The sequence below is a fragment of the Lactuca saligna genome, chromosome 8 (genome assembly GCF_052625555.1).
Source record: "Lactuca saligna cultivar CGN05327 chromosome 8, ASM5262555v1, whole genome shotgun sequence".
NCBI lineage: Eukaryota > Viridiplantae > Streptophyta > Magnoliopsida > Asterales > Asteraceae > Lactuca > Lactuca saligna.
The window spans coordinates 147,742,720-147,757,482 of NC_136424.1; the positions used below are offsets into that span (position 1 = coordinate 147,742,720).

General features: G+C 38.7%; 1 non-coding gene across 1 annotated transcript; it reads right to left on the reverse strand.

Moving 5' to 3' along the window:
* Positions 1–11,795: 11,795 nt before the first annotated feature.
* On the reverse strand, positions 11,796–11,902 carry LOC145013541 (small nucleolar RNA R71). The gene has a single exon (XR_013665094.1). It is a non-coding gene; the product is annotated as a small nucleolar RNA R71 (small nucleolar RNA).
* Positions 11,903–14,763: the final 2,861 nt, after the last annotated feature.

Sequence of the window (14,763 nt, forward strand, 5' to 3'; positions counted from 1 at the left end):
TCTAATCTATGCTGATATCATCCTTCAGCCCAATACTCCTAGCATGCTGCAAATGCTTAACCCTAATCAGTCCCTTCGTAAGCGGATCTGCTGGATTATCTTCCGATGATATTCTCTTCACTACGAGTTGTCCTTCTTCTACACGATGTCTAGAAAAGTGATATTTTCTGTCAATATGTCGTGATCTACCATGATCTCTCGGTTCCTTGGTCAAGGCAACCGCTCCTTCATTATCACAGAAAATCTCCATCGGCTCCTTTATGGCAGGTACAACTCCAAGATCACCAATGAAGTTCTTTAGCCATATTGCCTCCTTCGACGCTTCTCTCGCTGCGATGTACTCTGATTCGCACGTTGAATCAGCTACGGTTTCCTGCTTGGAACTCTTCCAAGTTACTGATCCTCCATTCAGGGTAAAGACCCAGCCCGACTGCGAACGGTAGTTGTCCCTGTCGGTCTGAAAACTGGCGTCACTATACCCTCGCACCTTCAAGTCATCACTCCCTCCAAGGACTAAGAACCATTCCTTGATCCTCCGAAGGTAATTAAGGATATTCTTCACCGCAACCCAATGGGCTCTGCGAGGATTCCCTTGATATCGACTAACCATGCTCAAAGCAAAGGCTACATCAGAGCGAGTACAAGTCATAGTGTACATGATTGAGCCAACTGTGGAAGCGTATGGAACTCGGCTCATCTCATCTATCTTGACTTCGGTACTTGGAGTTTGAGTCTTACTCAACTTGGCATTGCTTTGTATCGGTAATTCTCCCTTTTTTGAGTTTTACATACTAAAACGTTTTAGTACCTTCTCTAGGTAAGTGTTCTGACTGAGTCCTATTAGTCTCTTACTTCTTTCTCTTACTATCTTTATTCCCAAAATATAGGAAGCCTCTCCGAGGTCCTTCATAGCGAAGCACTTCCCGAGCCAGGACTTAACCTCTTGCAGAGTCGGGACGTCGTTTCCTATGAGTAATATGTCATCGACTTATAGAACGAGGAAGCTTACTATACTCCCACTGGCTTTGACATATACACACGATTCATCTTCGCTTCGTACAAATCCAAACTCTTTGACTTTCTCATCGAAGCAAAGATTCCATCTGCGAGATGCTTACTTTAGTCCATAAATGGACTTCTCAAGCTTACACACTCTATTCGGATGCTTCGGATACACAAACCCTTCTGGCTGAGCCATGTAAACATCCTCAGCCAACTTTCCGTTAAGGAAAGCGGTCTTGACATCCATTCGCCAAATCTCATAATCATGAAATGCGGAAATAGCTAGCATCACTCTAATAGATTTTATCTTCGCAACTGGTGAGAAGGTCTCTTCATAGTCAACTCCGGGAGTTTGAGTAAAGCCCTTCGCAACTAGTCGCGCTTTAAACGTGTGTACCTTTCCATCCACGTCGGTCTTCTTCTTGAAGATCCATTTGCACCCAACGGTCTTACGTCCAGGCACATTATCAACCAAATTCCAAACTTGGTTATCATACATGGATTGGATCTCGCTATCCATTGCCTCTTTCCATTTTGCAGACTCCGGGCCTGCCATGGCTTCCTTATAGCTATTAGGTTCATCAAGATTTATTAGTGTACTATCACTAATATACGTGTCCCCTTTGGTAGTAATATGAAAACCATAAAACTGGGGTTGAAACCTAACTCTTTCGGAACGTCTAAGAGGTAATGATATGTCAATCGGTTCAACCGGAGTTTCCTCCTCGGGTTGAGCGCCAACGGTTGAGGTTCCTTCATCCATCGACTCTTGAATCTCTTCAAGATCGATTTGCCTCCCACTGTCTCCTTGGCCTATGAGTTCTTGCTATCGGAAAACTCCTCTCCTCGCAACAAAGACAACATTGTCCTTTGGTCTATAGAAGAGATATCCAAAGGATTTTTGTGGGTAGCCGATGAAAATACATCGCTCACTACGAGGTTCGAGCTTGTCGTGAGTATCTCGTCTTACGAAAGCCTCACAACCCCAAACCTTGATATGTGCTAACGAAGAAGTTTTCCCCGTCCACATCTCATAAGGTGTTTTGGAAACCTTCTTAGTAGGGACTCGGTTAAGGATATGGGCGGCAGTTTCTAAGGCATACCCCCAAAAAGAGATAGATAGTGAAGCATGACTCATCATAGAGCGAACCATGTCCAACAAGGTTTGATTACGCCTTTCTGCCACCCCATTCAATTGTGGTGTCCTAGGTGGCGTCAATTGTGAAACTATTCCACACTCCTTGACATAATCGTGGAATTCAAGACTTAGGTACTCTCCTCCTCGATCGGATCGAAGCATCTTGATCTTCCTGCCTAATTGATTTTCCACTTCATTCTTGAACTCTTTGAACTTTTCAAAAGTTTTTGACTTTTGCTTGATTAAGTAGATATACCCATATCTACTATAGTCATCGGTAAAAGTCACGTAGAAGCGGTTACCATCCTTCGTGGTAGATCTAAACGGTCCACACACATCGGTATGTATGAGGTCCAATAGACCCTCACCCCTTTCGCACGTACCAGCGAAGGGTGACTTAGTCATCTTTCAAAGTAAACAAGACTCGCATGTGTCATCTTCCCTAAGGTCAAATGACTCCAACACTCCATCCTTTTGGAGTTGGGCTATGCGTTTCTTGTTGACATGTCCAAGACGACAATGTCATAAGGATGCCTTGTCCATACTATTGGAAGAATCCAAGTACAAAACATCATTTCCTAAGTTATCAACAATCATAACAATTTCATAAATTCCATTACATGGTATAGCTTCAAAGTAAAAGACACCATTTAGATAAGCTAAAATAGAACCATTCTCATTATTAAAAGAAAATCTAAAACCTTGTCTAAACAAATCATGAAATGAAATGATGTTTCAAGCCATTTCTGGCGAATAGCAACAATTGTTCAAATCTAAAGATAAACTATTCCTAAGCACTAAAGAATACACTCCAATCTTGGTCACAGGCGACGATCTTCTGTTCCCCATGATTAGATTTATTCTTCCATGCTCCACGTCTCTACTTCTTCTTAGTCCCTGCACATTAGAACAAATGTGATAACCACAACCGGTATCAAGAACCCAAGAAGTATTGTGGGAATCATTAGATTTAATTGTATATATACCTGCAAAAGATGGCTTGATCTTTCCTTCCTTGATGGCTTGCAGGTACTCCGGGCAGCTTCTCTACCAATGTCCTATCTTGTGGCAGTGGTGGCACTCTGCCTCCTTCGGATTAGAGCAGGGCTTAGCGGGATCAACTTTGGTCCCACTAGAAGAGGCACCATCTCGGGCTTTCACCTTGCGATGGTTCTTTGACGAAGCCTTCCTCTTCTTTCCTTTTCCTTTTCCAATTGCCAAGACAGGAGCAGCGGGTGGATTGGGAGTTGGTGCAACAGACTTGTCCTTGAAGTTGCTCTCAGCGACCCTCAAGAGACCTTGGAATTTGCATAGGGTGAGCTCTTCTTTGTTCATGTGATAGGTCATCCTAAATTGATTGTAGCTCGGAGGTAAAGAGTGAAGCACCATGTCGATCGCCAAGTCCTCCCCAAAGTCAACATTTAACTTGCGAAGGCGGTCGACATACCTTTGCATCTTTTGCAAGTGCACGGTAAGAGATTCTCCATGACCCATCTTAGTGGAAATCATGTTCGTGAAAATCTCATAACGCTCTTGTCTCGCGTTTTGATGGTATCACTCCAATAAGTCTTGATGCATTTCGTACGGATACATGTCCTCGTAGGACTTTTGGAATTCGGAGTTCATAGTCGCGATCATGATGCAATGCACTTTCGTTGCATCACGTTCGTGAGTTTCGAAAGCGGTGATTTCGGCGGGAGTAGCGATTTCGGGGTTGATTTTCTCGAGCTTCTCATCGAGGACATACTCCTTATCCTCATAGCGAGCAATCGTGCGAATGTATCTTATCCGTTCACTAAAGTTCGTTCCATCAAAGGTGACCTTTTGACAAAGGCTCATCAAAGTGAAAGAACTCACAGCAGCATTGTTAGTGTTCGACATCTACAAATAGAAAGAACAAAGATAGATTAGAATATGAATCCCTAATTATCACCCAATAAGAAGAATTAGGGCTAGGATCCAACAACAATATTTACACATTAGAAAAGGGATGCCGTAATCTAATATGCAAACAATTTGAAGGTAAGTGAATGACGATTCACTAATTCTCCACCATGAAAAACATAACTTTAAGTCCTAAATGTATTGAGAATTCCTAGGTTCGGATGAGATTCATTGAAACTTTTCAATGGCATGTTTAAATCTCGATATGCCCCTCTCGTTTGTGATTGGGATACCGAGGATCACAAAGTGGGTGTGAATTACCATGCAAATTCACATGGTGCCTTCATTGTAACGATCACCTATTCGATGTGCTGGTAAACCACACACGCTCCATCAAACTATGATAAACAATGAATCACCCTTTGCCATCTTCGCTTAGAACCAATTAGTGTACCGGTAAACCACACACGCTCCACTAACTTCTTAGCAAGGTGCAAAGCGTAATTTCATGGGATTGCATCAATTCACTTTTCCTAAAGTAACTAAGATTGGGAAATTTTAATAAAACATGTAGTTACTTTGTATTTCTTATTATACTATAATGAGAGGATGAGGTTACCCTATCCTACCCGTTCGGCTAACGACCCTCCACCAATCAAGCGAGCGGTGGGTGTGAGTGTACACCCATTAAGCGTCATTTTATAGGCCGCAACCTTATATCCACCTTATAGATCGGCTTCGTGAATGAGGCCTACTAACGGTAAGACTAGCAGTTAAGTTATACATACATATATATATATATATATATATATATATATATATATATATATATATATATATATTAATCTTGTAATATTATATTAGTATAGGGTTGTATTTTAAACTTGTAAAATTCTAGGGTTTGAAATTTAAATTGTCTAAATTAAACTTTTAATCACAAAACATAAATTTCAAAACTTGAGGACATGTTTTAAACATTTAAAACGTAAAGGATCAAATAAAAAATAATCAAAATCACATAATTATCTATATTTGATTAATAATTATCATATAAGGAAATCAAATATTTTATTAATTGATAATTATCTTCAATTAGATCAAAAATATAGTCATATATATCACAAAATCGGATTAGGGTTGATCTAATATGATTAAGGTAAGTTTCCGTAAGATAAACATGAAAAAAATCCCGTTTTTGGCTAATCTTGACGCTCGGACTCGCCAAGTACACAAAGGGACTCGCCGAGTCAGGCCTACTCGCCGAGTCCACTTTGGAACTCGCCGAGTCCATGACTCAGAAACATAAAAATCGAATTTTTCAGTTTAGTTTCATACAATCAAGCAATAATTCAATGAAAACCAAACCAGGCTCTGATACCACTGATGGGTTTTAGCCATAAGAACTTTCCTATGTGCGCATGCAAAACCCTAATGCTTGGATCTAGGCTTTCTAATCAAACATGCTTTGAATCCAAGACTTATAATGACTATTTAGGTGTAATAACAATATTGAAACAGATCTAGAATCATACCTTTGAATTCCTTGTTGATCTTGTTGTCATGGAGCTTCTAGAGTCATAATTGTCACTCATCTAATGGCTTACAAACACCAAATAGCTAGAAGGATGATTTGGGAGAGAGGAGAGGGGAGGAATTCGGCCAGAGTCTCTCTACTTTAGATGGGATGTCCAATTCCCTCAGCCATAGGGTCTATTTATACTTGTAGACTCCTTAAGGGTTACAGCTTAAACCCTAATTGGATAACTTAGACTTTAAGTTAATCCATATCCTTTCCTTGATAAACCTATGGACGATTTTGGCTTATACTATCCTTAGAAATCGTCCAATCCTTTATCAATAAGGATTTACAGTCTAAAGTTTAACTATCAAGCAATTGACAGTTTATACCCTCTTATTTAATTAATCTCTTTAAGTCACCAAATTAATTCCAATTAATTCTATGACTTATATTAATATATTATTCTTTATATTATTCTCATAATATACTAATAATATTTACTCTCTCTTAATAAATCATCCTATCACGTTGCTATGGTGAAGGCAACCCAAAAGGACCATGCACAATCGGGTCAAATACTTGCCTAATATAGTTGCAGCCTTGGACACTATTCCAACACTTAAGCCCCATTATATTTATAGTTTTATATCTTTTATCGGTTGATATACTTAGTTCACTATAAACAATGCTTTGATACGAATCTGTCACACCCCAAAACCGGAACGACAGAAACGTTCGGGGGTGGAGGACGTCATGTTTACTATCACAAGACATGCATCATAGTAATCAAAGTAATAAACAACCATTTCATTAGAAAGAAAGTGTTTATAAAGTGTGTGGTTCACAAAACATAGACTACATATTTAAATAACAAAACATGACATGAAGCAACTATGCTCCATCTTTTGAATCTCAGCGCGCGTACCTGTCTACTAGTTTCCTGATAATACAAATTATTTTGAAAGAGTTGATCTTCATTTAAGCTGGTGAGTTCATAAGATTTTAGTGATGTTAGTAAGTTGTAAGTAAGTTGTAGTAAGTTGTAAGTTTTGTTTAGAAAAGCTCGCTTGTTCCTCCAGAAAATCTTATATTTCCTGCTTTATTGAAAGATAAGTAAAAATAACTCTACAATCCTTTCTATGAGTACTAAGTAGATCCAAGTTATATAAAACCCAGAGTAAACAAACAATCGATTGTGTGTATCTGCCCTAAGCCCACAACCAAACAAGGAATAGGAAATAAGGCGGAAGGCACACCTCCCATTATTTGTTAGATCCTCATTGTATATAACCCTGGCATATTCACTTGGTACTCACGTAGTTAACTGTAATAGTTCCTCTATATTTGATGAAAACATTCCTTAAGGAAAACCCTTATTTCCTTTAGTAAAAATGGTAACCATATTAGTCCGTTCTATAATCACTTAATTTATACAAGCTATATATAATCTAATATCGAATAGATAGTTAATTTTGTGGATCTGCCCTAAGCCCATAACCAAACAAGGAACAGGAAGTAAGGTGGAAAGCACACATCCAACTGCCTATCGGATATTAATTATATATAACTCTGAAGTATAAACTAAGGTATTACGGAATTAACCACTAAAGGTCCTTTAAGTACACTGGTTTAATAAAATGGATTAAACCCTTTTTACTGATAAGTTTCTAATTTAGTCTACTTTGTGTTCTTTCTAAAAAGCATGTTCTTGTACTAGAAAACGATGTATTTGAATTAGTATACTATGACTCGACCGATAACTGGTACTCCTTATTATTACTTGGTGTATACAGAATATATATATATATATATATATATATATATATATATATATATATATATATATGTATGTATGTATGTATGTATATATATATATATATATATATATATATATATATAACTAGGATCGGATAGATACTAGACTAAGTGCATCTGCCATAACCCCACAACCAAACAAGGAACAGGAAGTAAGGCGGAAAGCACACGTCCTACTATCTCCTAGACCCGATTTAATATATATCCTTGATGTATACACTAACGAATCTTAAAGTTAGCATTATATGTCCCTTTCTACTTAATGTTCATGTTATGAATAAGTTATGTATTTTATTTATTACAGTCAGGTACTTTACAAAGATACTCTATATAAATAATTTCGATTTAATATATTGCTATCACCTTGTGCCTGCTAACCCTGGGTACGTGTAATCGTACTAGTGTTAGCGCAAACCTGGAAAGATATATTATTATGTTTTATCACCTCGTGCCTGCTAACCCCGGTACGTGAAATCGTACTGGTGTTAACGCAAACCTGGATAGATATATTAGTATGTTTTATCACCTTGTGTCTGGTAACCCTGCTATGTGAAATCGTACTGGTGTTAACGCAAACCCGTAATGATATATTAACATCTTAATTTGTTACAAATAATGAATTAAGGATACAATGTCTTCCTAGAGTACTAGTTATAGTATATTCCTCCTTGTACTTGTTATAATATGTTCCTCCTTGTACTTGTTATAGTATGCTCTTCTCTCTACTTGTTATAGTATGCTCTTCTATGTACTCGTTATAGTATGAACTGAACCCCTAAACTATACCTATTATAGTTTACTAGCATGTTTACTTGAACTGATACTGAATTGATGAAAAGACTCATTTTATGTACTAAGTTATGATTGTACTTTAAAAATGGAGTTTTGTAAACTATAAAGTAACATAACTTTAAAAGAGTTTTTGAAACCTTTTGATCACTTAATAAAACATAAGCAACCCTTTAAAAGATGTTTATATCAAACATTTGCACAATTATCAATTGTGTTCAACTTGTATTCCCCCCCCCCCCCCCACCTAAAAGCATTTAAAACAGTTTAAAAGATTGATTATACGGGTATGAACTCACCTTATGTGGGTGATTCAAACGAATAAATGCGTAAGGATGAGATGCTCCACCAGTGAAGTCCCGAGACACATACGAGTCCTAAATGACATATAATGACATATATTGGCATGAATATAGTGTTTAGAAGCAACCACATGTAAGGAAACACCTTTAGGGACTAGGAAACACTTGGACCAAATGTTAGAATCACATGTGATTCATATAAGGGGAGTATACAACCACAATGAGGAGTGTGCAGCCATGGGTGTACGGCCAGGGAGTGTACGGCCGTACACTCATGGTAACAAGTGCACAAAAGTTTGCTTGGATGATAGGGAAGCTTGTGGGACTATTGCTCATCAAGTGTTGAAGCTAGATTTGCACTTTGGAGGCCCTTTAGGGGTGTTTTGAGGGGTGTACCACCACACATGGGTGTACAGCCGTACACTCCTTATGATCTTATGTTATGGTCATTTTTAGGGTGTTAAAATAGTGTTCCTAACATGTACTAAGCATAGGGAAGGAGTACTTATGATTTGGAGGCTCGAGAGGGTTCATAATCACCAAGAACAAGTGTGTGTTCGTGGTGTTCTTGGTGAAATGGATGAAGATTTGAAGATCTAGCCAAACGATGATTTCCATGGATGTAATAAAAGGGTGTTACTACGAGAAGAAGGATAACAAGAAATCAAAATGGAATAAAGGCTTACATTCTTGATGATCGGGTGAAAAGCTTGAAGATAGTTGAGAGAAAACTCGAGTTCTTGACTTGGACACTGAAGAAATGATGTAGAAATGAAGGGATATCACTCTTATGGAGGGGGTGTACAACCAAAATAGGTCTACGGCCACACACACATGTGTACGGACATACACTCATGTGTACGGCCGTATACTCCCTCACATGGAGTGTTCGGCTCGATTTCAACGCAAATAACTTACGGAACTCTTTCCTATACCCAATGCTTGAATGTACTAAGCTTTGAACCCTTAAACAGACTCTAAACAAGGCTAAATGTTGATATTTGCATAATTAGCCATATGTTTAGCATATATTTTTATTCATTTCTAGCTAATTATATGCATAATATGGACAAAAGGTACTTAATGATGCTTAAATTGTGTTTTCAGTCCAAGAGACAACTTTGGAGCAAAAAGGAGTAAGGAGGAGCAATTAAAGACCAAAGAATGAAGAAAAAGGAAGAATCACACATCTACTCGGCGAGTCCACGCACCAAATCGGCGAGTTCGTAAGAATGTTCCCGAAGAAAAGTCAAAAATCCTTGCCGTACATGGATTCCATGAACCTACTCGGCGAGTCCACAACCTACTCGCCGAGTATCCCCTGTTTTGTGATAACTATAAATATGGAGTTTTAATCCGAATTAAAGACTTTTCTGGCTTCCTTGGAGATAGAGCTACGATTGTAGAAACCCCTGAAGACCTGAAGAACCCTAATCTTTGATCTTTTGAAGTTTGGAAGCGAATTAGGTTATATTTTCCACTTAATCTTAGGATTGCATTATGTTTAGTTTAATCAAGTTCATTTTTGAGCCTGGTTTCCTTGTAATCATGAGCTAAAACTCGGATTGTTTCTGTTTAGGAAGAACCAAATTACTCCTATGGTTTAATTAATACTTTTGTTGATTGTTTATTGGTGATTTCATTAAATTAAGTTTGTTAAAGAACCTTATGCATTGGTTACAACTATTTTCTGTTAATTGGAAGACAATTAAGCTGCATGAACATCTCTTAGTTGTTAACCTCATATGTTTATGTGACTACTTTATCATATGACTAGGAATAATGAACATGAAACTAGAATTAATAAGAGAATGGGTAAATTAATGTGTGAGCTTGTTTGAGAAACCAACAAACAAGAGGTTAATTGAATCACCCATTTGATTAACCAATTACAAATCTTATTTAATCCAAATAATTGAACTAGGGAATTAATTAGTTTAAACAATTGGCCACTGCTTGAATTAATTAATTATCTAAGGGTTAGTATTAGTGAATATGAACCTAACCACTATAGTTGGTAACCAATAACAATTAATATATCACATTACTATAAAAATAACCATAGAAGTGAATTGGTTGGACCTAAACAGAAACTCTTTATCAAAATTTGGTGAATTTTTACTTGTTAGCTTTTAGTTAAATTTCATGTTAGGTGTTTTGTTTAAGTTTGTAGTCTTGTAAAACTAGAAAAAAAAACCTTTACTTTTATTACTTGCTTAGTTAAAATTAGTTATTAGTTTAATTCCCGTTCCCTGAGTTCGACACTCTACTTATACATCTATACCACTAAAAGACAGGTTCACTGCCTTTGTGTGCTAAATTTATAACTTAAAAGTAGGATTAAAACCAGTGCATTTACAGACATCAAGTTTTTGGCACCGTTGCCGGGGAACGGTTCAAATATTAATCTAATTCCTAATTTTATCGATCCTTTGTGTGAGTTTTCTGGCACAAAGTTAATTTATTTCAGTCAAATAGTCAGTAGTTTAGGTTTTAGAATTTGTTAGAATTTCTTTCTTTAGCTTTGTTTATTTTTAAATAACAAGCTACTCACCGAGTGCATTCGCACCTACTCGGGGAGTAACCTGCTGTTTGACATTTATTTTTCTGTTTAGTTAAGTTGCATTTTTTTTGTTCTTATTACGTGTTTATCTTGTTTTATTTTAGGTCTTTCATGACCAGAGGATCAAACACTTCGCTGGTACCCCCGTTTGAAGACCCGGAATCCGCATTGAGAAAGAATAGAGGCAAGGACGTGGAGAGCTCAAATACACCTAAGAAGTCACCTTTGTCTAACTTGAAGACTGTTTTTGGAAAGAAAAAGAGCAGCAAATCAGGAGCATCCAACGCATCTTTAGCAAGCGAAGACCCGATCAAGGAAGACACCGAGTACGACACCGATGAGGAAGAAGAACCTACATACGGGCACGACTCCGATACCGGCTACGATTTAGCTCTTACCATGGCTAACATTGATGAAATTCCCATGGGAGAGTGGAAGAAGTGGATCCGCGATGATACCGGCCTGGGACTTGTGCAACTCGCAATTCCTGCTACTACTACTTTCGAACTAAAGGGCCACATACTCGCTCAACTAAAGGAGATTACTTTCTATGGAAAAGATCACAAAGATGCTTACAAGCACTTGGATGAAGTCAATGATGTAGATGATTACTTTATTGTTCCAAATGTGCCTCGCGAGACCCAGCTACTTCGTATGCTCCCAGTTACATTCAAAGGTGCTGCAAAAGATTGGCTCAAGTCATTCCCTCCTGGGTCAGTCACCACATGGGCCAAGATGAAAGAAGAATTTATTGATCATTTTTGCCCACCTTCCAAAATATCCAAGTTGAAGAAGGTCATTGCTAACTTTGAACAAAAAGCTGGAGAGTCACTATATGAAGCTTGGGAGAGGTACAAGTGCCTGCTAAGGAATTGCCCACACCATGACCTTAATGGCCAACAAGAAGTCTCCATCTTCTATGATGGAGTCAATGTCACAACCAGGCAGTTACTTGACTCGCAAGGCCCGCTCACAAAGAAGCCACCCCCGGTGATCAAGGAATTGATTAAAGAATTCTCTACACATTCTAGAGAATACCATAATCGAAGAAATGATGTTACTAGGGGAGCTGCCTATGCAGCTACAGAAGACTTATCAGCGGTCATGGCTATGCTAAAAACCATGGATAGGAGGATAGATAAAATGGATCAAACGATCCATGCTATTCGGGTGGGTTGTGAGAATTGCAATGGGCCTCATCTCACTAGAGACTGCGACATGGATGAAAATGGCAACAAAAAGGTGCAAGTTTGTTACGCAAGTGGGGACCGATATGATGAAGATTGGCGCAAACCAAAGAAGGAGTGGCTCCCTTATGACGAGTACAAGAAGGCTAAGGAGGAGAAGTACAAGCAAAAGGGAAGGGGGTTTTACCAAAAGGAGGAGCCAACACAAGAAAGAAAACAAAGTTTGGAAGAAATGCTCACCAAATTTGTAGCTGCTTCAGAAAAGAGACACAATGATCATGATGCTGCAATCCAAGAAACAAAAACCATACTTAGAAATCAGCAAGCATCTATCCACAACATTGAAATGCAGCTTGGGCAACTTGCTCAACAAATCAACCAAAGATCACTCGACGAACTCCCTAGTAAATCCGAAAACAACCCACGAGGCGCACACATAAACATAGTCACAACAAGAAGTGGGAAGATAATTACACCTCTAGCACCCATTCAGAATGAAGCTCCCAAAGACTTACAAAAGGAGGATGCAGAAAAACGGGACCAAAATAAAATTCTGCATGACACAGACATTACTCGCCCAGTCCATAATATGGACTCGACGAGTCCATTGCAAAACATGAAAGAACACGTTTGTGAAAAGCCCTTTCAACCTCCAATTCCATACCCAGCCCGAGTTAAGAGGGAAAAGCAAGAAGAGGAGTACTAGAAGTTTCTGAATCACATCAAAGCTCTACAAATCAACATACCATTCATTGAAGTCGTCGCTCAAATGCCAAAATATGCAAAGTTCCTCAAAGAGCTTCTAACAAATAGAAGGAAGATAGAGGAGGTGAAAGAAGTGATTCTTAATGAAAACTGCTCAGTTGCCATGTTAAACAAATTACCAAAGAAGAAAGGTGACCCGGGAAGCTTGAATTTGCCTTGCCAATTTGGCAACTTGGCTACCATCCATGCGTTGGCTGATTCGGGAGCAAGTGTGAACCTCATGCCCTACTCATTCTTTAAGAAATTAGATCTCCCGGAACCAAGGCCAATTCGCATGGCAGTTCACTTGGTAAACAAGATAGACATATTTCCAAGAGGAATATGTCAAAACTTATTGGTTAAAGTGGACAAGTTTGTATTTCCTGCAGATTTTATAATCCTAGACATGGAGGCGGATCCTCAAGTCCCGATCATCCTTAGAAGACCCTTTCTCAACACGGCAAGTGCTATAGTGGACATGAGAGACTCAAAGCTTACTTTACGGGTAGGAGAAGATTCAGTCACCTCCAGGGTTGATCAAGCTATGAAGCATGTGAGGAATAGTGATGACATAGCATTCTCGATAGATATGTTTGATGAGTTGATGGAAGAGTGTGATAATGAAGATTCCAACAAGTCCACTGTCTTTGATGAAGAATTCGATGCTGAAAAAGACCTAATGGAGATCGAGAGGCTGCTGGAAGAAGCGGAGTATGAAGAATTAATAAGGCAATCTGATAAAGCTAATCGACGAGTAGGGCCAATCTACTCGCCGAGTTCATGTGCAGAAAAGGTGGAATTCATCAATTCAGCATCTGACTTGCAGAGTTCCTTTCCTGTACTCAGCGAGTCCAACATGTAGAACCCAAAAACTGAGCTACAAACGTTACCAGATCACTTGGAGTATGCTTTCCTTGAAGATGGCCATCAAAAGCCAGTTATAATAGCCTCTAACCTCTCCGAATCTGAGAAAGAAGCACTAGTTCAAGTATTGAAGAAGCGAAAACGGGCCATACCATGGAGCATTACCGACAGCAAGGGAATAAGTCCTTCTTATTGTTCATACAAGATTAACCTGGAAGAAGGAGCCAAGCCAGTTGTACAACACCAAAGAAGATTAAACCCAAACATGCAAGAAGTAGTCAAGAAGGAAGTAGTCAAGCTCTTAAATGTGGTGATCATTTACTTTATTTCCGAAAGTCTGTGGGTTAGTCCGGTCCAAGTGGTGCCCAAGAAAGGAGGAATGACGGTCATAACCAACGAGGACAATGAGCTTATTTCGACACGAACGGTAATCGGTTGGAGAGTGTGCATCAGTTATCGAAAGCTAAACGATGCCACTCGTAAAGACCATTTTCCCTTATCTTTTATTGATCAAATGCTAGAACGATTATCGGGCCATAGTTTCTATTGTTTCTTGGACGGATTTTCTGGTTATTTCCAAATACTCATAGACCCCATGTACCAAGAAAATACCACTTTCACTTGCCCAAGTGGGACTTTCGCTTATCGATGCATGCCCTTTGGGTTATGCAATGCAACCGCGACATTTCAACGGTGCATGACAGCCATATTCCATGACATGGTGGAAAAATCATGGAAGTCTTTATGGATGATTTTTCTGTTTTTGGATCTTCCTTCCTTGATTGTCTCATTAACCTTGATTTGATGTTTTCTAGGTGTGTAAAGACCGATTTAGTTCTTAATTGGGAGAAATGTCACTTTATGGTCAAGGAGGGTATAGTTCTAGGCCACAAGGTTTCCAAATCGGGAATTGAAGTGGATCGGGCAAAGATTGACACCATTGCCAAATTACCTCC